At 44.3% G+C, this 22,772-nt stretch overlaps 1 long non-coding RNA gene across 2 annotated transcripts; it reads left to right on the top strand.

Moving 5' to 3' along the window:
* The first annotated feature begins 4,858 nt into the window (after positions 1-4,858).
* On the top strand, positions 4,859-16,636 carry LOC115273828. 2 transcript variants are annotated; one of them, XR_003900972.1, is made up of 3 exons: positions 4,859-4,978; positions 10,614-10,934; positions 16,511-16,636. It is a non-coding gene; the product is annotated as an uncharacterized LOC115273828 (long non-coding RNA). The 2 variants fall into 2 exon arrangements; XR_003900971.1 differs by lacking the exon at positions 16,511-16,636 and having other exon boundaries at positions 10,614-11,184.
* The last annotated feature ends 6,136 nt before the right edge of the window (positions 16,637-22,772 follow it).

A 22,772-nucleotide genomic window follows, 5' to 3' on the forward strand; every position in this document is an offset into this window, starting at 1 on the left:
CAATTTACATGTTTCACGCAATGTTTTGTAAATGATACAGAAGAAGCTGTTATGGTCTCTAGGGAGGGGACTGAGGGACTGACTTCCTGGGGAAATAGAGAAAAATTCACTTCCCTTTTTTATTCTTTTTCACTGTTGTTTTTTTTTATCATATGTATATGCAATGTTTGGACACAGAAAGGGATTTTTAAAAAAGATAATACAATTTATGGAAGGAGGCAGCAGAGTTTAGTAACATAACAAGGCTTGAAAGTTGGGCAGCTGGCATCCTTGCCAGGATGACCATGCCAGTTATTTAACTGTTGAAATACATCTAGGGGCACTTGGGTGACTCAGTCAGTTGAGCATCAACTCTTGATTTTGGCTCCTCATGATCTCACGGTTCATGAGATGGAGCCCTGTATCAGGGTCTGTGCTGACAGCATGGAGCCTGCTTGAGATTCTCTCTCCCCTCTCTCCTTGCCCCTCCCCCCCCAGCTCACTGTCTCTCTCTTTCAAAATAAACAAATAGGGGCACCTGGGTAGCTCAGTCAGTTGGGCATCCGGCTTCGGCTGAGGTCATAATCTCACGGTTTGTGGGTTCGAGCCCCGCGTCAGGCTCTGTGCTGACAGCTAGCTCAGAGCCTGGAACCTGCTTCCGATTCTGTATCTCCCTCTCTCTCTGACCCTCCCTACTTGTACTGTCTCTCAAAAATAAATAGAAAACATAAAAAAATAAACAAATAAGCTTACAAAGGAGGGGAGCCAAAATATATCTAGACTAGGTGATCAATAACCATTGCTCTGAACATCTAAAGTCTCCCCTGTCAGCCAGGCCATCCATCAGGACCCACCCATTCCCCTAAACTCCCCATGATTCAGCAACCGTAAGCTCTCAGCAAAACTCAGAACTTCCCTGAGTTTCTTTTTATTCATCAGTGAAATGTTGCCAGTAATACTTGGACTACCAGGCCCTGGAGTATGAAAGGAAGTAACATATCTAAAAGCACTTTATAAAATATAGAACTCTAAGCTAACATAAGATAACTAACATCATTTTTTTGCACTTAGAGCCTGTTGGCAAAGATAATGTAAAGTATTTGTTGTAGGGACACAATCATTTTCTGCCATCCTGGCTCAAAACATCACCTTTCATTCATGCCTCCATTACAACCAGAATAATGCCATTGTCTCGGTTTTTGAATATGTGTCAATTTCCTTTGCTATCTAGAATTCTGTGAGGACAGAAACTGTGGCTCGTTTATTTGTCCATGCTCAGGACCCAGTACAAAGGCTGATGTAGACTCAGTGTATGTTTGATGAATAAATACATGGAATGGGAGCAAAGGAGCAAAATGAGAGGGACCTACAAAAAGAAATTTGGTTTATGTGTTAGGACTCTACCTCCCAATTGGTTCCTGAGTAACTCAGTATCTGTTCAAACGGCACTCTCAGGGTAGGAACGAATGTGATCGGTGAAGCATTGCCTGAATCCATTGATGGGACTCTAACTCCTTATTTTCTTTTTATTTAACAAATAATTGACTGGCTACAGAAATCGTGATTGGGACTTGGAATTCACTATGAGCAGAGCAGACATTTCCCATCTGTCTTGGAACTTGTGGTCTACAGGGTAAGTCAGACATTAATGAAAACTGTGGTACACATGAAGATGTTTCTTTTAACGGAGATAAGTGGTATAAAGGAGAGGAACCTGGTTCTGTAAATGCATATAACAAACAAGAGTCTTGTCAACGACAGTGTATCTGGGGGAGTTATCAGGGACGTCTCCCCTGGGGAAATCACACACAGGCTGAGGGCTGAAAAGAAGTGGTAACTAGGTCAGGAATGGGCTCCATCTCTCTGTGCACAGCAAGTCCATGCAAAGGCCCTGTGGAGAAATAAGAATGGTGCCTTTAAAGACAAGGTAGGGCAGCATGGCTAGAGCACATGGAAAGAAGATAAAGTAATGATGGGTTGACTTAGAAAGACACGCCAAAGCCCATATCTCCCTGCTCTGGAGGCACACGGCCAGACTACATTCTCCAGCTTCCCTTGCAGCTGGGTGTGGCCAGTGGGATGTGAAGGAAATGAAGTCCCCCTAACCCTAAAGGAGTTGCTGTCCTTCTTTCACATTCTTGCTCTCAGTTGACCTGTGGGATGAAGATGATGAAGAAGCCCCACAGGAAGGAGAAGCCTGACCCCAGGTCCTCTAGGAAAACCATGAAGCATCATGTAATGTTTGCTTGGGCTTTTGTGTGAGTGAGAAACACACTTCTTTTGTGTTTGAATTATTATATATTTTTGAATCTATTTACTTCTTCATCCCAATGTATGCTACAGGAGAGAAGGCATGGACAAGATCACACAGGGCTTTCTAGGTCACGTTTAAGATGCAGAGTTTAAGAAATGAGGAGCTCCTGAAGAGTTTTGTCCAAGATGGTGAGTCTTGATGAAATGTAGAGTGGAACAAGATGGTTCTGTCTCTATGTGAAGTGATGCGCTTCTCCAGTTGTCCATTTTGCCTGGCCTGGCCAGCCCTGTGGCATATTTTAGGCAAGGAGGTGGAATATAATCAGATGCTTCAGAGCATGGCAGCATGTTGGAAATAAAGGAATAAAAGTCATGAGTATGAGCAGACAGGTAGTGTTGACAAAGGTCAGAACTGGCAAGAACATGAGGGCGTTTTCCAAGACCAAAAAAACTGAAATGAGAATGGTCACAATGGGCAGACAAGGCATCAGGCACTGAGAGTCTCTGTGGGGTCTGGAGTCAGGACACAGCTTGAATGTCCACCAGCTTTATGATCTCAGGCATAGCACCTCTACCGGGTCTTCAAGCTCCCCCACCTACGGAACGCCATTGTGTTGCAGGATCACCACAAAAGCACAATGAGGCCGTGACATGGGTCGTGGGGTCCAGTTCCTGGCGCGGGGTCAGTGCTCACCCACACTGGCTGTCATGGGCATTTGGAGCCAGGTTGGGAGTGAAAGGGTTAAAGGCCCCACCATTCAGATGGGTCACAAAGGTTAAAAATTGAGGCAGGTGATTAAATAGTTTAGAGAACTGTCATCAAGAACTTGGTATCCATGGAAATGAGAGGGGTCACGATAGGGAGGCAGGAGAAAAGTCCATCCCACTTAGAAGTAAAGATCCTCTTGCAAGCTCTTCACTTCTGCACTATTGACGTTTGCCACCAGATAGTCCTCCGCTGTGTGTGTTGACAGGGTGGGTGTCCTGTGCCCAGCGGGGTGTCCAGCAGCATCCCCGGGCTCGAGACACGAGGAGCGCCTCCCTCAATCATGACAACCACAAGTGGCGCCACACATTGACACGCACCCCCCACTCTTCTGCTCATTCAGTCAGTGAACGCTCTTCGCTGGGGGTATAAGAGGGGTTACATGGACACATCCCTACCATCAGCAAACTCCCATCCAAGAGTTTGCACTTTCTTTTCCCCACTACTCAGCCGCTGAGCTCATGGATGCAGGGTCGCTAAAATATTTAGAGACAGGTGAGACAGGCTACTTGGCCAGAGTACTGTAGGTTTTGATTTTTCCTTCATCTCCTCATTGAAAAAAATACATTTTAAAAACTATTGCTGCACAAGTACTGAGACATAGGTGATCTCAACTGCATTCTGATTTTGTGTATATCTAAGACCAATCTCGAAATCACAGATATACGTCCTAGTCTTGGTGTCCAATTACTTCTGTGTGGCCTCATAGATCGGTCTTTTATGTTTTTTTAAATTTATTTTTGAGAAACAGAGAGAGACAGTGTGAGCAGGGGAGGGGCAGAGAGAGAGGGAGATACAGAATCTGAAGCAGGCTCCAGGCTCTGAGCTAGCAGCCCAGAGCCCGACACGGGGCTCGAATCCACGAACCGTGAGATCATGACCTGAGCCGAAGCCGGACGCTCAACCGACTGAGCCACCCAGGCGCCCCTGTATCTGTCTTTTAAACATCTGAATTTGTTTTCTATCCTGTACAACAAATTGTCACAAACTCAGCTGATTAAAACAATGCCCACTTAGTATCTGGTGGCTCGTAGGTGTGGGAGTCCGAAGTCCCGGTAAGTTCCACCAGGTTCTCTGCTTAGGGTCTCACCAGGCTGAGTTCTGGGTACTGGCTGGATTGTACTCCCAGCTGGAGACTGGGGGAGCATGTGCTTTGGGCTCATTCATGTGGTGGGAAGAGCTCAGTTCCTTGTGGTTTAAGGACCTAAGGTTCCATTAAACAGTAAGAGCTCAGTGTTGGTCAGGAGCTGTTCTCAGTTTCTAGCTGGTGCTTTCTGGCTTTTTTTTTTTAATGTTTATTTATTATTGACAGACAGAGACAGAGCATGAACATGGGAGGGGCAGAGAGAGAGAGAGAGAGAGAGAGAGAGAGAGAGAGAGAGGGAAACAGAATCCAAAGCAGGCTCCAGGCTCTGAGCTGTAAGCACAGAGCCCAACACAGGCCTTAAACTCAAAAACCTAAAGATCATGACCTGAGCCAGTTGGACACTCAATCGACTGAGCCACCCCAGCGCCCCAAGTGCTTTTTGGTCTTTACATGTGACTCCTCCATCTCCAAAACAGAGTTCTGGAGGCGCCTTGAATCCTCTTGGAGATTCTTGAATATCTCTGACTTCTTCTCCCATCAGCCAGTGAGAATACTCTGATTTTAGACAGCCCACCTGACTGGCCAAACCTACCCGAATTCTCTCAGTATCTGCCGGGCAGCTGACTTGGAACCTTAATTCCATCTGCAAAATCTCTTCACAGCAGCACCTAGATTCATATTTGAGTGGAGAACTTGGACACAGGACTCTGGGAGGCATCTTTAGAATTCTGCCTTCCACAGCCTTCTGGAATGTGGAGAGTGGGGCCCAGAAGAAGGCTCTGGGATTTCACAGTTTTCTTTTATGCCGTCCCTGGCTTGAGGCTGGGGACCTGCCTGTTTCACTTCTGTGGGGATCTACCGGCCACAAGAGGGTAGTGAGTACTCTGTGCCTGGTAAATATAACTTATTTTTTTATTTCTTATTTTAGAGAGAAAGAGAGCACCGAAGCAGAGGGGAGGGACAGAGAGAGGGAAAGAGAGAATCCCAAGCAGGCTCCACACTCAGCACAGAGCCCAGTGCAGGGCTCAATCTCGTGACCATAAGACCATGACCTGAGCTGAAATCAAGAGTCAGACACTCAACCCACTGAGCCACCCAAGCACCCTGGTAACAATTTAATCCTGACCCATCTGTCTTGGAATCCTAAAAAGACTAGGGGTGTTGAATGGGGAGGGGAATTTACGTGTAATCATATTTCATCATTCTTGTTACATGGTTTAATACTTGTTTCCTCTTACTGGGGTTTAATTTAGTTGCAACAGACAGTGAAGCCTCCACATTCCGCATTTGATTGTGACACCCCAGTTGTCACCAGGAGCTGGATTACAGTCTTCACAGAAGTGAGGGGGCAGAGAGAGTCTAATTTCATTTTTAATTATACAATAACAAAAGCTATTATGAACCAGGAAAGAATACCTTAAAATTAATTATCAGCCAAAATAAGATCCTCAGAAAAGCCTTTCAAAGCTTAATCAAGATAAAATGAAACGAACATAAAATTAAATTTTAAAAAAATCCTCTAAAAGATGAAGGAATTCAGAGAAGAACACGAAAAAAAATAACTTACGGGCAAGTAAGGCTCTAAATTAGACACCTCTCTTGAAACATTGTCAAGGACATGTCTTACCTGAATTATGATCAAAAACCCCATGTCAGTCTCCCTCCGGTAGAAAAACAGGAAAGAATGACTCAAGTTCTCGTCTACCTTCCAGGTATGACTCAATTCCCAATTCTATGACAATTTTCATGCTGCTTTTACAAAATACCAGAGCAAATGAATGTCAACGTATCCACCAACCTCAAGGATAAAAATGCAGATGGGTTGTTCCATACAGAAGAATCTCTTGGTGTCTTTAAAATGAAATTGGTATATGTCCCAAGGTGACATCACAATTCTGTTCCTTTGGATCAAGAGGGAATCTCTTAAAATGAAGGGACTCCTCCCAAGCTCACTTACTCATTTTAGCACACGACAGGGTAAATGTGTGTATTATTTGCTTGCTAATTCAGCGTTTAGGTGTATGTTTTGTCTTCTTTTCATAGCAGCATTCTCCTTTCCAGTGGAGAAAATGTCCTCCTCTCTCCTCAATCCATTTGGCTTGGGGGAGAGAACAATGGACCCAATATATATATACACACACATATATATTCCACAGTCAGAGCACTGGGTGTCCTGACCTCGGTAATTGTTCAAGGATGAGTATGGGACATCAGCTAAGCCAATAAGACAGATCTCTCCAACCTTTGCTGAAACTGTTTGTTCTACCGCCTGAGTGTCTAATCGGCAGGGAGTCTAGATCACCTGGCATCATTCTTCCTCCAGAAAGGAACATTTTTGGGAATGAAATCAATTTTTAAAGAAAAGCAGAGTCAAGAGATGAAAGGAGAAAAGGTCTTGGCACTATTATTTGAGCACCTGGATCCAGCTTTACCTGAAGCCATTAATGCACGCAATTTCATTTACATCAGCAAATAAATTTACTTTTTGCATTGAGTCAGTTTGAGCTGGTTTTCTGCCGTGAAATCAAGAGTCATGACTAATCACTTTGTCTGGAAAGACTATCACAGCTGCTATGTGCTCACAGCATTTTTTTTTTATTTTGCCTCCTCTGCTTCCTCTAGACTATGCAAATTCCCCTTCTCGATGACTTTGTTTACTTTCTCCCACCAATCTGAAATGCCTGATGCATTCTCCCTTCTTATCCCTTTCACAGCCCAAAGTCCCAACCTCAAGAAGCCATCCTGATCTGCTCCTAACTCCTGCTTCAAAGTCTACTGCACCACTATTAAAACCATTTTCTATGGTTTACATGCCAATTTGTCTGCTCTGCCCCCAGAAATCTTACAGGATCCTAGAACAAAACATTTCTCCATCAGTCTTCACAGTTTCAACACAATGTTCACTCCAGCCCACAGCATCTGATGAAACCTCTGCCCTGAAGCCTCCATTCCCCTCCAGACCGCCCCTCTTCCCTGTGCCTCCCACAGCTGACAGATGTCCCCACCTGAAAACCCTGCAGTGCATTTTGAATACTCTGAGACTCATCTCCAAAGTCCTGAAAGTGATCCGCAAAGCTCTACCGGGTCTGGCCTCCGCTTGGCTCTCCATCTGCCTTTCCCGCCCCTCTCCTGCCTTCTCTTTGCTCTAGCCATACTCCGTTTTCAGTGTGACCGCCCGCCCCCCATTGCTCCCCCGTCACAGCGCAGTGCATGCTGTCCCCTTTTGCCTGAACACACACGCCTCTCTTCTTTCCTAACTAACTCTTACTTATTCCTTAGGGCTCGGCACAATTTCCATTCCCTTGGGAAGAATATCTAGGACCCCACTGATTAAATTACCGTCCACCATTCCCATCATAAGCTGTCATGACTCCACCTTTCCTTCACTGCATTTATCAAATTTGTCATTATCACATTAATATGTATATTCACATACATGACCATTGTGCCAGGGTCCCTCTCCCACCTGAACATGAGTCCCACGGGGTTAGGAACAATCTCACCGTTATTTCATCAACACTTAGCAAATACAACATCCCGACAGGCCCTTAATAAACACCAGCTTAATGGATGGAAAAATCACATGGCTGAGGCACAATAAATATTGCTGGCTGGCTGGAAGGACAGACAGACAAGAGGACAGAGGAAAATTGGGTGAAAGCACTGGGCTCCTCCAACTGTGGCTGTTGCTTACATTTGGAAAGCTTAATAAAAATAAATAAAGCTCTTAAGAAATGATTGCAGACTTGTCTGGAAACATGAGCTCTTGGATGAGACACGGCAGTCACAGAGACCGAACCTGAGAGCAGGCCCACCTCTAAGACAATAGAAAACATGAGAACACAGAGAAGCTCGAACAGTTGATAATTTTGCCCTGTGAGTGGCAGGCGCCAAACATGTAATTTTGATGCCTTAGCACCCCAATTCTGTAATTGAGCCGCATGCTTGGACCAAAGAACAGCGAGGCAGAGACTATTTATATAATCACAGAGCCCTTTTTTTTGATGTATATTTCCAAGGCACTGGAGTCATATTTTATTAACACAGGTTTTCTTTATGTGAAAGCTGGCAGAGTTTCATAGACCCAAGGTATTTAAAAACTTTTTATCATGCCTGTCTCTACCCAGGTAAGTCGGGCTGTTGAAAAAAATAAAAGAAATAAATAAAAGTAAAGTAAATTTCACTCTTATAAGTCATATCACCTGCTGATGGGTTTCTGTGTATTAAAACATGCATGGATGATAACGATTTTGATGTTTTCAAATAAGTTTTTAGTTGCCCAGACAAAATGGAATGTAAGCAGGATGATAAGGGAACTAATTTAGCCATTAAGGATGGTGGCAGGTCCTTTCTGAGACCTTTATGTGGATGGTTATATCATGGAATCTGCAAAACACCCAGAAACCGAGTATTCTATTCTCCATTTAAGAGATAAGGAAAGAAAGGGGTAGGGAGGTTTAAAGATCTGTTTAAGGGCAATAAGCAAAACGCAGAACTGGGATTTGAACACACCTCTGAGCATCTGGTCCTACTACGTTGCCTCTCTGTCACAGAGAGTCCCAAGGGATCTCTGCCTGCCCCATCTAGGAGTCTAGAGTTTTGTGGTTTCTGGAGAAATACTCACCAAACTAAAGGAAACTATGAATTACTATTTCTCTGATGATAATAGCTAGCTCTATGCTAACTGCTGTGGATAAATACATAGGACAAATCTTTGGCTTTGAGAGGCTCATAATCCAGAAGGTTCTGTTCCTAATGCAAGAGGAAGAATAACTTTGGGTTCGCTGGATGGGGAGGGGGTGAAGGGACAATCTAGAAGGTGCTACAGGGCAGGCAGTATGGGGAAGCTTGGGGACCCTTCAGGGAATAGTGGTTCCAACACCCAACACTCTGAGAGCCACAGGGAGAAAATGCACCCTCCAAGTAAAAATTAACTGTGTGCATCTACTTTCCAGATGAGGTTACCATGCACAAGGTCAGTTATAAAAACCATATGCTAGGTCACTGCAAGCCTTCCCTACCCATAAACACACAAACATCGTGGTTCCCACCTATGGACTTCACCAGAATCCACCAGGCAGAGTCAACAATAGATTCCTTGTGTCCTCCTCCCCCATAGGATTTTGTTGGTTAGGTCTGAAGTGAAATTCTTTTTTTTTTTTTTTTTTTTTATGTCTTCATTTTATTTTGAGAGAGAGGCAGAGCACAAGCAGGAGAGGGACAGAGAGAGAGGGAGACACAGAATGTGAAGCAGGCTCCAGGCTCTGAGCTGTCAGCACAGAGCCCGACACAAGGCTCGAACCCACGAACTGTGAGATCATGACCTGAACCAAAGTCAGATGCCCAACCAACTGGGACACCCAGGCGCCCCAGAAGTAAAATTCTTGAACCTGCACTTTTAACAAATATTCCCAAAAGGTGGCCATACTAACAGACTAAATTTAGAATAAACATTTAATTGGTAGAAGCTGACCATTGTAAACCATCCTAATATTATTATCAGAGCATGAGTGGGGGAGGGGCAGAGAAAGAGGGAGACACAGAATCCGCAGCAGGCTCTGAGCTGTCAGCACAGGGCCCGATGTAGGGCTTGAACCCACAAACTGTGAGATCACGACCTGAGCTAAAGACAGATGCTTAACCAGCTGAGCCACCCAGGTGCCCCTTGATTTATTTTTAAAAATCTCTTTGATTCTGGCTTCCCTAGCTTTCAGCTTTCCCTTACACATTTCTTCATTCATTAATTTACTCAACAGACGTAATGTTGTAGATGTTATGTGTCTTCACAGAAGATTCCGGTCCCAGATGAGCTGGACTGCACCACTTGCTATCATACAACTTTAGGGTGAGGTACTTATCCTCTGGGTCTTTGTTTCATAGAAAGTGAAGGTGATAATGCCAACCTCAAAGGGCAGCTTTGGAGTATTTAGTAAGATAACATGCATAATGCGCCTAGCGTCCAGAAAACGTTCAATGAATTTTAGTTCCCCAAGAGCTTGCCAGGTTTCAGGCACTGCCCTTGGCCCCGGGAAAACAGGAACAACAAGATATGGATTCTATCTTAAAATATGCTCACAGGTCTGCGGTGTGGATTCTTGGGATGTAATCCACATAAATCCACTGTGGGTGACAAGCAAGAGAAAGGTTCTATTAGAAGGATAAAGCAGGAGCTAAACTAAAGCAAAAGCCTAACAGTGAGGCCTCAGATGGGAGGGGAAACAGAGAAGCCCTAGGATCTGGGAGCAGGAACCCCCGGCCAGTCACTGGGAGGACGCCAAACTCAACCACTGCCCCACTCCTCACCTTCACTTGCTTAGGTTCAAATTCCTGAGACACTGATTGCCAGGGTTTGGGTAATATGCATGTTAAGTGACAATACCACCAAGAATGCGTCGATGGCAGAGAAAGACAAAGAGGCAGTTCTAGCTGCCAGACAGGCAAATCCATGCGTCCACCACAGACAGACGGGGGGCGCCATTTTTTTTAATGCATTCTTTTCTCCAAACCCAGTGAAATCTTTTCTTTCAGGCATGTGTTTACAAAGCATGTAAGATTCATCTCATCAAAAAAGACCTACAGATGGCAAATGAACACATGAGAAGACACTCAACATCAGATGTCACGAGGGAATTGTGTTTTGAAACAAGGAGATAGGACTACACACCGATTAGAACAACCGAACTCCAAACCAGTGATGCCACCAAAGGCTGGTGAGGATGTGGAGCAACAGGAACTCTCGTTCGTGCTGATGGGAACGCACAACGGTGCGGCCATGCTGGAGGACGGTTTGGCAGTGTGCTGCCCAGCTAACCACAGTCTCGCCAGGCGACGGAGTAGCTGCGTTCCTTGGTACTTACCCAGATGAGCTGAAAACCTAGCTCCATACAACATTCTGCACCTAAATGTTTACCGTGGCTTTATTCATCACGGTCAAAACTTGGAAGCAACCAAGATGTCCTTTAGTAGGTGATTGGAGAAACTGTAATATAGTCGCACAATGCAGTGTCATTCAGAGAAAAAACGAAATGAGGCAAAGCCATGGAAAGACATGGAGGAAACTGAAGTGCATATTGCTAAGTAAAGAAGTCAGAGAAAGCCACGTGCTGTAGGATTCCAAGTCTATGACACTGGGGAAGAGCAAAACTGTAGAGCCAGGGAAAAATCAGTGGTTGCCAGTGGTTCGAGGAGAAGGGGAGGAGAGAGGGAGAACGGGCACAGATTTTTAGGGCAGTGAGACAATTCTATGATTCTGTAATGGTGGGTATACAGCAGTATACATTTGTCAAAATAGAATCTACAAGTCTAAAGTGAACCCTAAGGCAAGCTATGGGCTTGAGTTAATAGTGAGGTATTGATATTGGTTCATCAGTTTTAACAAATGCACCACATTAATGCAAGAGGTTAATAATAAAAGGGAAACTGAGGCAGGAAGAAGCAATATATGGAACTTGCTTTCTGCTCAATTTTTTTGCAAAACCCATCAATGTTTTAAAGAAGAATAATACTTAAATTCTGTTCCATCAGGGGCACCTGGGGGGCTCAGTCGGTTGGGCGTCCGACTTTGGCTCAGGTCATGATCTCACAGCTCAGGGGTTTGATCCCCGCATCGGGTTCTGTGCTGACAGCTTAGAGTCTGCTTCGGATTCTATGTCTCCCTCTCTCTCTCTGCCTCTCCTCTGCTCATGCTCCATGTCTTTCTGTCTCTCTCTCTCTTTCAAAAATAAAACATTAAATATTTAAAAACTGGAAAAAACCTATCCTATCAGACTATATGCCGCATAAAACGTGCATCACTATTGTAGCGCTGTGGCCTAGAACACTGCTCGGCTCATGATAGGTATTCAGTGACTACACACATGGCATATAAATGAATAAATGAGTGGAGGAATACAGTCACCCATTAGGCATTTCTGATAAGACCACTCAAAACCACAGATCCCCAACCCCTTAATATCCAGGAATAGGTTACAAAATTACACAATAGAAATACAGAAACTCAGCAAAAGATGAAAACATTGCCTCAAAACAAAATATGTCAAGCAAATACAGTGATGAGTTTTAACTACATTTGAAAATTATGCACAAATAAATATCCATGACCTAACTCGATTAAACTGTATCTGTAGAGGTTGTATAGAAAATTGGAAATATGTGTAAATTATTTTCTGAAATTCCCTTCCTCTTTGGCATGCTTCATAGCAATACATTTAATATAGGATGATTAAATAGAAAAAGCACAAACAGATTTTTGCCGCTACAGCAGGTTCATATTATGTTAGAAAGCAGCTAATATAATATTAACTTGTTGTAGAGGTAAACATCTTTATTCTTGCTGAGCGCTTAGTATGAGAGATACAAAACCAATGAAGACCAAGTCCTTTGTAGTGGGTGAGACTGGCCAGGGACATGGATGGCTCGGATTCAGGGAGAAGAGAGACTCCAGGATAGATTCTAGAAAATTCTGGGAGGGGTGCCCATGGGTCTTGCTGATGGTCTGGCAGACAGCAGTGAGGGAAAGTGGTTTAGTTCCCTACTTGGAGAGAGAGAACTCTTTTTGAATAGATGCAGCTCACCTTGGAACCTCACCGAAAATTATGATACAACTTTTACCTATTATACTATGTTTAGAGTATAAAAGACTACTGACAACTACTGTCCCCTAAAAACAGGGATGTGCATCTATGGAGCACCTACTGCATGCCAGGCTCACAGCTGGACATGCTACACGTGAAACCAAATGAAAGACTTCTGAAAGAGCTCCAACTGGACGACGGTCAGCAAAGACATAATGTTGATAAAGTAATTCAACCTAGTTCAAGTGTGAACTGTCTATGCAACGGTGACCATGGAGCCACATTGAAAATGAAGTAAAAGCTGTACTCAGGGTGATGTGCGCAGAAACAGCCACAGTGGCTGAATGAGAAAAGATGATAATATATAATGATTTCAAGTTTGTTAGACGTTCCCACAATATAAATATATACGTATATACAGAATGCTTGTGTGCGTAGAAAAGCGTTGGGAAATGGGATGAGACAAAGGTCTTAACACGGGCCATCTCTTGAGAGGATTTTTATTTTTAATTTTTTGCTTGACAAGAGTTTCTGAGTTTTAGGGAATGAGCATGATCGTGTTATAATAAGGGTGTATGTAAACGTGAAAAACCCCCTTATGGGAGGAATCAGTCAATCCAATCAAACTGTTAGCCAATTCGTCGTGGAGGAAAATTAAAGCAGCCAAATCAATGGGCATCATTTAGAGATAATGGGCCGCTTGCTGATTTGAGGACATGTTTTAAAGGTATTCCTCTGACATTTCAGCCCAGTTGTGAAGGGTTGTTTTCATCACATTTTAACAAACGCATATTTACTTTTTCCTCTTGTGAGCCAAGCACCAGGCTAGAGAACAAGGGGATAGGGCCTCCAAGATTCACGTGTGTGCGTGCGTGCGTGCGTGCGTGTGTGTGTGTGTGTGTGTGTGTGTGTCTCCTTCCACGACTCAGGTAGATACACAGGGAACCCGTCTCCCACAAACAGCAACCAAATCACACAAGAGAAATGAATGACAGGCTGGACATGCCTACATTTTTGTGAATGTGTCAGCAGAGAGTCCTTTTTAATGCAAATGTTTTTTCTCAAATGTAAAATTATTTAATAAAATGGAAATAATGTTTTTAAAAGTCCTAATAAAATCCATAACAAAGAAAGTTGCTCCGACTTGAAATCTACCATCTGGAGACAACTCCTGCTAATTAACTTTTTGGGGACAGTCCTGTGAGCTGGTTTTCTATGCAGATTTGTTAACAATCAACCATGTGTATTCCCCTGAAACTGAGAGGTTTCCCTGGATGCCATGGGGCTTGAGGTACAAAGACAGGGACTGTCCCAGGCAGAGCGGGACCCTCAGTCACCCTAGAAGAGTGCGTGGATGTATATGACCATTTCCATGTCACTATAATAAGGCATTTCATCTTAAGGATTTGCCGTGACTCATTTCAACAGAGCGTCGCTAATGGAGGTTTGGATTGTTCCTAATTATAAACCATTGTTCCTATTTTAACCGTCTGTGATGAACATCCATCCTTACACATCTATCTTTGCACCCTTGACAATGATCTGTTTGGGATTAATTTCTGGAAATGAAGTTGGTGAGTCAAAGAGGATGTATCTTTACAAAGTGATCCATACAACGAAATTCTTCTTTTTAATGATTTTACTAATTCATACTTTTAACCAGTTGAACATGAGATGACTTCCCCCATATCATTGTCAAATTCAAGTTTTGCCAATCTTTAAAAAAACATCTTTTTAATGTTTACTTATTTTTGAGAGGGACAGAGAGACAGAGTGTGAGCCAGGGAGCAGCAGAGAGAGAGGGAGAAAACAGAATCTGAAACAGGCTCCAGGCTCTGATCTGTCAGCACAGAGCCCAACATGGGGCCTGAACCCATGAATCACGGGATCATGACCTGAGCTGAAGTCGGATGAGTTTTGCCAATCTTAAATCCTTTCCAATTGGATGCACAATTTAGTTCAAATTCTTTTTTTTTAATGTTTGTTTATTTTTAAGAGAGAGAGAGAGCAAGCAGGGGAGGGACAGAGAGAAATGGAAACACAGAATCCGAAGCAGGCTCCAAGCTCTGAGCTGTCAGCACAGAGCCTGATGAGAGGCTCAAACCCACAAACCATGAGATCATGACCTGCGCTGAAGTCGGAAGCTTAACTCACTGAGCCACCCAGGCGCCCCTCAGTTCAAATTCTTAATGCATGCATTCATCTTACCGAGAAGTATTATATTTTTCTATCAAAATAATCAAATGCTTTATTATGAAATATAATTTCACAATTGATTTTAAATAGCTCTATGGACATATAATTTACGTATCATAAAAGTCACCTATTTTATGAGTACAAGTTGGTGAATTTTAGTAAACTCAGAGTTGTCAGCCATCAACACCACCTACTTTTAGAGCATGTCCATCACCCTAAAAAGAAACCATGTGCCCATTTTACAGTCACTCCCCACTCCCTATGTAACCACCACTCAGTCTCTGCTGGCCTCTCCCAGAATTAAAATTGCCTATTATAGCCTAGGGTGACCCTCCCTGGTTTACCCAGGACTGATGGATGTCCAGGGTCACGGGCTGCACAGCTAAAGCCAGGGACAGTCCCGGACAACCCTGAAGTTGGTCACTCAACCACAGTGTTTTTCATAAACCAAATGTTCTGGCCTCCCTTCCCCTTCTCACATTCCATCTGACCTCTATCAACTAGAGTAGCATGATTTGGTGAAATCAGGGCAAAAGCATCAAAGGGAGAACTCAGGGAAATCAAGGTCTGTAAAACATTCGGATCCGAAGAGAATACAGCAACGAAGCACTTGGCAAAGAGCTCCTGACTCAGAAAGAGCTGGCGTCCCAGCGACATCACTAGGACACAATGGTGATGCTTGTTGTTTGCTGTCCCTCACACGCAACCCATTCCGTCCAGCCTCAGTGCTGGGGAGGAGTCAGTACTTCAGATGAACCAAGAACGGCGAAGAGGCAAGACAGATATGGCAGGACTCTGGGAGAGGAAACTGGTGTATCGATGGCCCACAGGGCTGCCCCACAACCTCCCGTCTCCTCCCTCACCACCCCAATGGGTGGGTACCATTACCCCATTTTACCAACAAGGAAATGCAGGACCCGGGCAGATGAAAGCTCCTGTCCAGGGGATAGAGCTGGGATCAGAGGCAGGATTCCACCCAAGAGCCAGCCCAGAACCAAAGCCCAGCTTCCCACAGTTACCCCCACGGCCTCCTGGAATCAGGGAGGACTAAAAAACTGAATTTGGAACATAGGTAGAAATACACTCTCTGAATTTACATCCCTTTCTCAACAAACACAAGAAACATAAAACCACTGTGATGTTTTCCCCCAAAATGTCTTCTCTCCAAGAAAGAGTGTTAAGTTGAAGTGGGGGACGTGGAGGATGGGGCTGAGGGGTTTGCTAGTAAGAGGGAAGCCAATATAACTCAAAGTGAAGCTGATTTAAAATTTTGCTAACATTTTTTATGTTTGCATATTTCACACTTACAGCATACCTTTAGTCTTATTTACAGTTTTGATTAAATCTATACTTTGGTACTTTACATAGTATATAAAAATATAGTCTTATATAAATGTTTCTCAGGGAGATCTGTAAAAGTGTCTCCTATAATTGATATGACATTTCAAAATACAGTCGGTGTTTCAGAATCAGATACATTTCCCGGGCTTAATGGTAGAAGGCACCTCACATTTATATTTACTCGTTTTTAATTACCTCATTATCTACAGTTGTGAGTATCTCTGATTTACCCACACAAGAGATCTGGGGAGTAATATATTTGAAGTTACTGGATAATTTCTATTTATTTTTGCCTAAAACTTTTCTCCTTCTTAGAATAACGAGAGGGGAGAGAGAAAAAACCTCAGCCTTGTTCTCGTACCTCCAATGGATACAGATCCCTGTGAAACCTGCAAAACTTTGGAAAATGTAGCTAATGTCAGGACGTACATATTTAAACCTGAACCACTGAAAATAAATGCAAAGATGTCTGATATGTCCGATGTAGCATTAGTAGATTTCATTGGTAACTATCACCATTCAAATGGTGGTGTGGGAAGAACCACTTGAACGTGGCTTATGCCTACTTTACCCGTGTCTAAGAATGAGGAGCTGAGTCTCCTGGCCACAAACAATGTGGGTTTCCTGGGACCATTTGTTGCTGTCTTCTGAATGTTCTGGATTGCAGGTGGATAACTAGCGAATCATACATTTCCATTCTCTAAAGCCATCAAGTTTGTAGTCAGTTGTTACAGCAGCAAGAACAAATCATCAGATTTGTGAGAGCAGAGAGACTGCTCAGGGACTGCTGAAGTCACTTGGCTGGAGATGCTGGTAATTGGGACCCAGGAAGTGGGTAGTGGGTAGCAGCATTTCTCAACCTTGGCACGTTGACATTTGATCCAGAGTGGAGTCGTTGTAGGAACTAACTGTTCTATCTACTACCCATCTTAAATCTTTTCCAATGGGATGGGCACTTGGGTTCAAATTCTTAATGTACCTACTCATCTTGGGGACAACAGATTCTTTTTCCTGGTTTCCACCTACTACATACCAGCAGCACCTCCCCATGAGGGTGAGAACCTAAAATGTCTCTGTACATTGCTAAATATCCCCTGGTGGGCAAAGCTGCCTTGGTTGAAGACTTCTGAGTTAGAACCAGTTGAAACACAGAAGTATAGAATGGTGGAATTAACAGGATGCATTTTGTTTAACACCATGTTTTCAAAAACAAACAGTAGTGGCACCTGAGTGGCTCAGCTGGTTGAGCATTGGACTTTGAGCATCGGGTCATGATGTCGGGGTTCGTGAGTTCGAGCCCTGCATTGGGCTCGCTGCTGTCAGTGCAGAGCCCACTTCGGATCCTGTCCCCCTCTCTCTGCACCTCCCCTACCTGTGCTCTCCCAGTAAATAAATAAATATCAAAAATAAACAAAAGCAACTCTGTAATTAAGCTCTATTTTTTTAAATTCTAGAGTCATTCTCCAAGACATAATCAAAGTCCCGCTTCCGCTAATCTGCCCCATTCCTCATCTGTCCCTTCCCTCGGTCACAACTATTCTCGCTGCCAGCTCTGTGGTCGCACAGCAGCGTGTGTCCAGGGCACACATACTTCCACAGAGCACTTGCATGGGTCTCTCTAGGACCGAGAATGACAAGTCCTGGAACGTGGGGGGAAAAGAGAAAATTTCACAGGCTCAGATCAAGCGTGATCTTCCCTTTGGTTCTTCTTTTATTTTTTCCTAAATAATAGCTTTATTGAGATGTAATTCACATATCATAAAATTCCTCCTTTTAAAATATACAGCTCAGCAGTTTTTAGTATATCCACAAGGCTGTGCATCCATCACCACGATCTAATTCCAGAACATTTTTATCGCCCCACAAAGAACCCTCATTCCCATTAGCAGTCATATCCCCACGCTCCTCTCCCTCCAGCCCCTGGCAGCCAGGAATCTATTTCCTGTCTCTAGAGATTTGCCAACTCTGGACATTTTACATAAATGGAGACATTTATGGGCGTGGCTTCTTTCATTTAGCATAAGGCGTTTAGGTATCAGGTATCATTCCCTTTTGTGGCTGAATTGTGCTCTGCTGTATGGCCAGACCGTATCGCTTATCCACTCATCAGCTGATGGACATTTGGGTTGTATCCATTTCCCTTTGCTTCTTACTGGTGAGTTTGTCCCCTAACTTGATTGTGTGGACTGAGCCCCTTCATGGTTTAAACAAATTAAAACTTCCCAGCCTGACCTATGTCTGAAGCAAAGGAATAATTGATTCTTTTATTCATCATGTATCATGAAGCACCTAATGTATGTCAGTTTTAGGGCTCTCTGTTAGGTCCTGGAAATACGATGATAGAAAACAAAACAAGCAACCCAAGCCTTTGCTCTCAGAACTACCTCACCCTGGCAGGAGGGAACACGCCTGAGCGAACAGGGCAAGAAGGACACTCATTGATGCGACCTGCTGCAGAATACCTACCACGTGCTGGCACCTCCCCCGGGCTGTGTACACACGAGTGAAGAAACAGAACTCACATTTCCTACACTCACGCTTCTCCTGGGAAGGCTCAGACACACAATTATGGTGGTGAAGGGGCTGAGGGTTAGGGCAGGCCCCTGCACAATATGCCAGAGTAGCCTAATGCTTATTCTAAATTCGTTTGTTTTTGTTTTTGTTTTTTGTAAAGTAGGCTTCACACCCAGCATGGAGCCTATCCCAGAGCCTGAACCAATGACCCTGAGACCCAGGGTCCCAAGCTCGAGGCCCCGGGGTGGCTCCGTTGGTTAAGTGTCTAACTTCAACTCAGGTCACGAGTTTCAATTCACACTTGCAAGTTTGAGCCCTGCATCAGGCTCTCTGCTGTCAGCCCAGAGCCCACTTTGGACCCTCTGTCTCCCTTTCTATCTGCCTCTCTCTCTCTCTCTCAAAATAAATAAACATTAAAAAAGAAAGAGCCTGACACTCAACCAACTGAGCCAATCAGATACCCTGCACACTGATTATTTTAAATTAAAGTTACTTGAGAAAGAGCTGGTGGAAGAAAGACACTCTGACCCTCCTCTCTGTCCCCCTAAAAACAGGAAATAAATCTCCCATGTGAGAGGTACCCTCTTGGCACCAGGGGGTCAAGGGACATCCTTATCGCCAGAGGTAGAGAACTCAGGGCCAAGAAGGCTATCGAAAGAAACCCTGCTCAGTTTCTGTACTAATTAGTACCCAAGCCTAAGTGTCTTTGTCTTGTCACTTCTTCACAAACTTATTATTTCTTTGTCTAAAAAAGCCGGCTTTGGTCACTTCTTAGGCACCGTATCTATGAGCCTTCCATACGTGCAAAATTAAATTTGTGTTACTGTTTTTCCCTGCGAATCTGTCTTTGTGTGAACTGAATCATTAGGCCAGCCCGAAGAACCAAGAGAGCAGGGAAGATTTGACTCCTCCCAGACAGCAGGTTGTGCTGAGGGGTATCGTAAGTGTCTGAGCTGCAGTCTTTGGGAGAAGGCGGCAGGGAGCACAACGGAAGGGGAAAAGCCCTCAGAGAGGAGGGGCACTTTGGACTGGCCGCCGCAGAGCACTCACATCTCTGGAAGGAAGAGGGCCGGGAGCCAGCCTTAGTCTGGATTTGGGACTCCTTTCACGTGGCTCATAGTCTTGCTTTTGTCCCGTCTCCCCTTTGGTGTCTGTGCCCTCCTCCCCATCCCCACCAAGTCCTCTGGCTCTCACGACTCAACTCCTCTCTGATCTCTCTGGAGGTAGAAGGCCGCCATGTCCACCAGACAGGAACATTCTCTTGTAACTATCCCAGAGTTGAACAGCCTGGGTGTTCCCTTGTTTGGTCTCAGCCTCACCGGGATCTTCTTTAGACAAGAAGTAGGCAGCCCTCACCTCTCAGAGCGGGGGACCCAGGGGGCCACCCTCATCCAGCCCGCACACCGTCTCCTTCTCCAGTACCGACTACGAAGTGCGCTCTGGAAGCAGACATCCTGGCCTAGGATCCCACCTCCGCCAATGAGTTGGCCACGTTAGTTAAGGCTCAGTGTTCTCACGTGAAAAATGGAAATAAAATTGAATCCCTGGATATCTGTTCCAAATCAGATCCCACTAGGTAAACATGAGGCTGGCATACAGCAGGCACCTGATAAATATCAGTGCTTATTTCCTATGATGTCTCCATGGCTTTTATGGGGTTCTCTTCGGTGTTTTTTGTTTGTTTGTATTTGGTTTTGGTTTTGGTTGTTGAGAGAGACAGAGTGTGAACAGGAAAGGGGCAGAGAGAGGGAGACACAGAATCTGAAGCAGGCTCCAGGCTCTGAGCTGTCAGCACAGAGCCTGACATGAGGCTCAAAACCACGAACCGTGAGATCGTGACCTGAGCCCAAGTCAGACACTAACCAATTGAGCCTCCCAGGCATGCCTGTTTCCATGGTTTTTAAACCCAGCACTTGGGGGCACCTGGGTGGCTCAGTTGGTTCAGCCTCCGACTTCGGCTCAGGTCATGATCTCACGGTTCGTGGTTTGAGCCCTGCATCAGGCTCTGTGCTGACAGCTCTGAGCCTGGAGCTGCTTCAGATTCTGTGTCTCCCTCTCTCTCTGACCCTCCCCCACTCATGCTCTGTCTGTTAAGAATCATAAATGTTAAAAAAATTTTTTTTTAAAACAGCACCAAGAAGCTGCAGAGACTACATGGGCCTGAACATACTGAAAAAAGCATCCTCTTCTCTTAGAACTCAAGACACAATCACTGTGTGTAGGGTAATATTTAGATGCTACGGCAGCATGGAATCTTAATGATCTATGGACAGGAATTAATGCAGCTTCACGGTAAAGGCAGGTTGAGCTTCCACGAAATCCCGCACTCGGGCACACCCTCAACTCAGAAAGGCAGCGCGCACACACCCAGCGGTGACACCACTGACCCCGTATCCCTCTGCAGCACTTCCGGTCCTCAAACCACAGCCCACCTCCCACCGGGTTTCCCAGGACCCCAGTGCCTGGACATTCTCTAACGTTCTCCTCCCCTGACCACAGTCCCTTTGGGAATACAGGTACTAAAAAGCCATTCACATGCCAAGGTGGGGAACTTCTCTCCCTGTGACACTCAGTGCCTTCCGTCCCGTGCAGTGGCCCCTGTGGTGACCCTTTGGCCAATGAAGTACAGCTGGCAGGTGTGAAGTCACACTGCACGGGTCCAGATTCTGGTTTGGCTTCTCCCAATGCAGCCTTGTACAAGCTGCCAACCTCTCTGGGCCTCAATTTTCTTACCTGCAAAATGGGGTAGTATCAGAATATACTCTGTGGGGTTTTTTAAGTGTATTTTTTTTTTTTAGAGAAAAAAAGCACAGGCTGGGGAGGGGCAGAGAAAGAGGAAAGGGCAAGAGTCCCAAGCAGGCTGACCACACAGAGCTCAATGCAGGGCTTGAACTCACAAACCACGAGGTTACGACCTGACCCAAATTCAGTTGCTCAGCCAACTGAGCCACACAGGCATGCCAGATTATACTTTGTTATTACATTCCTTCAGGTTGACAGAGAGTTGAACTAGAAAACAATACGTAAGGAAAGTGCTCAAATGTTAGCACTTTCTCTTTTCCCCACCCACATTCCATCAGAGAGTCTAGCACAAGCCTTAAAAGGACACGGTCAACCCTCAGTCACATACCCTCAGCCTCTGTTTCCATGGTGATATAGGGTCTGAAGCAAGATTTTCATATATTCTCTAGAAAAATCTCAAGAGGAGCAATGAAGAAAGAAGTGAATTCTTAGGAAGTTAAAAAAAAGAAAAAATAGAAAATCTTTTGGGTTTCTGGAATGATCTTCACCAATATTAGCAAAACAAGACAGAGTTCATCCTCACTCCATTCTTTTAAGATGGTCAGGTTCCAAGCAGCGACGCGGTACTGGGGGGCCACTAAATGCCATTCAAATGATTTGTCTTATTTTATTTCAAGTCATCCTGAAGTGAAAAATATTTTTACACAAAGCACAGTAATGTATACGGCAACCACCACATAATGATCAGGTTCAATAACAGATAATTATATGGAAAGTACTTAAATGCTAACTATGTACTTTTAAAATGTTGCAAAAGTAGGCTCATAATTAAATTATAATTACAAGTAAAAATCAAGACAATGATTATTCCCTGAGAAATTTGCACATTTTTATTTCCAGGATTGCGGCAGCTTCTCTCACACTCTGATTCATTTCTTTTGTTGGTCGTTCCTCTCCGATCCAACTCGTTTTGCATGATGGATTTTAAATTTAAAATTAACTAAAATTATCTTGCAGATTACTAATTACCATATACAGTGATTTCAATAGAATAGTTGGGTTGCCATTAAAAAGCAGTTTGTGAACATCTAAGTTTGAAATTGTACAAGATTCATAGTGAGGGGAAGGAGACTACTGGCTGATCATCTAATAGAAATTTAGCCACCGGCAGAAAATGAGAAAGTCCTAACACAAGTCAGGAACTACTTACAGGGTAGGGGGCACATCACTGTGAAAGTGGCAAAGCTACACAACGTTCCAGAACTTTGTATCCCTGAGAACTCACCCATTTGCAAGTGAAAGAAATATACCCCATTGGCCA

The sequence above is a fragment of the Suricata suricatta genome, chromosome 12 (assembly GCF_006229205.1).
Source record: "Suricata suricatta isolate VVHF042 chromosome 12, meerkat_22Aug2017_6uvM2_HiC, whole genome shotgun sequence".
NCBI lineage: Eukaryota > Metazoa > Chordata > Mammalia > Carnivora > Herpestidae > Suricata > Suricata suricatta.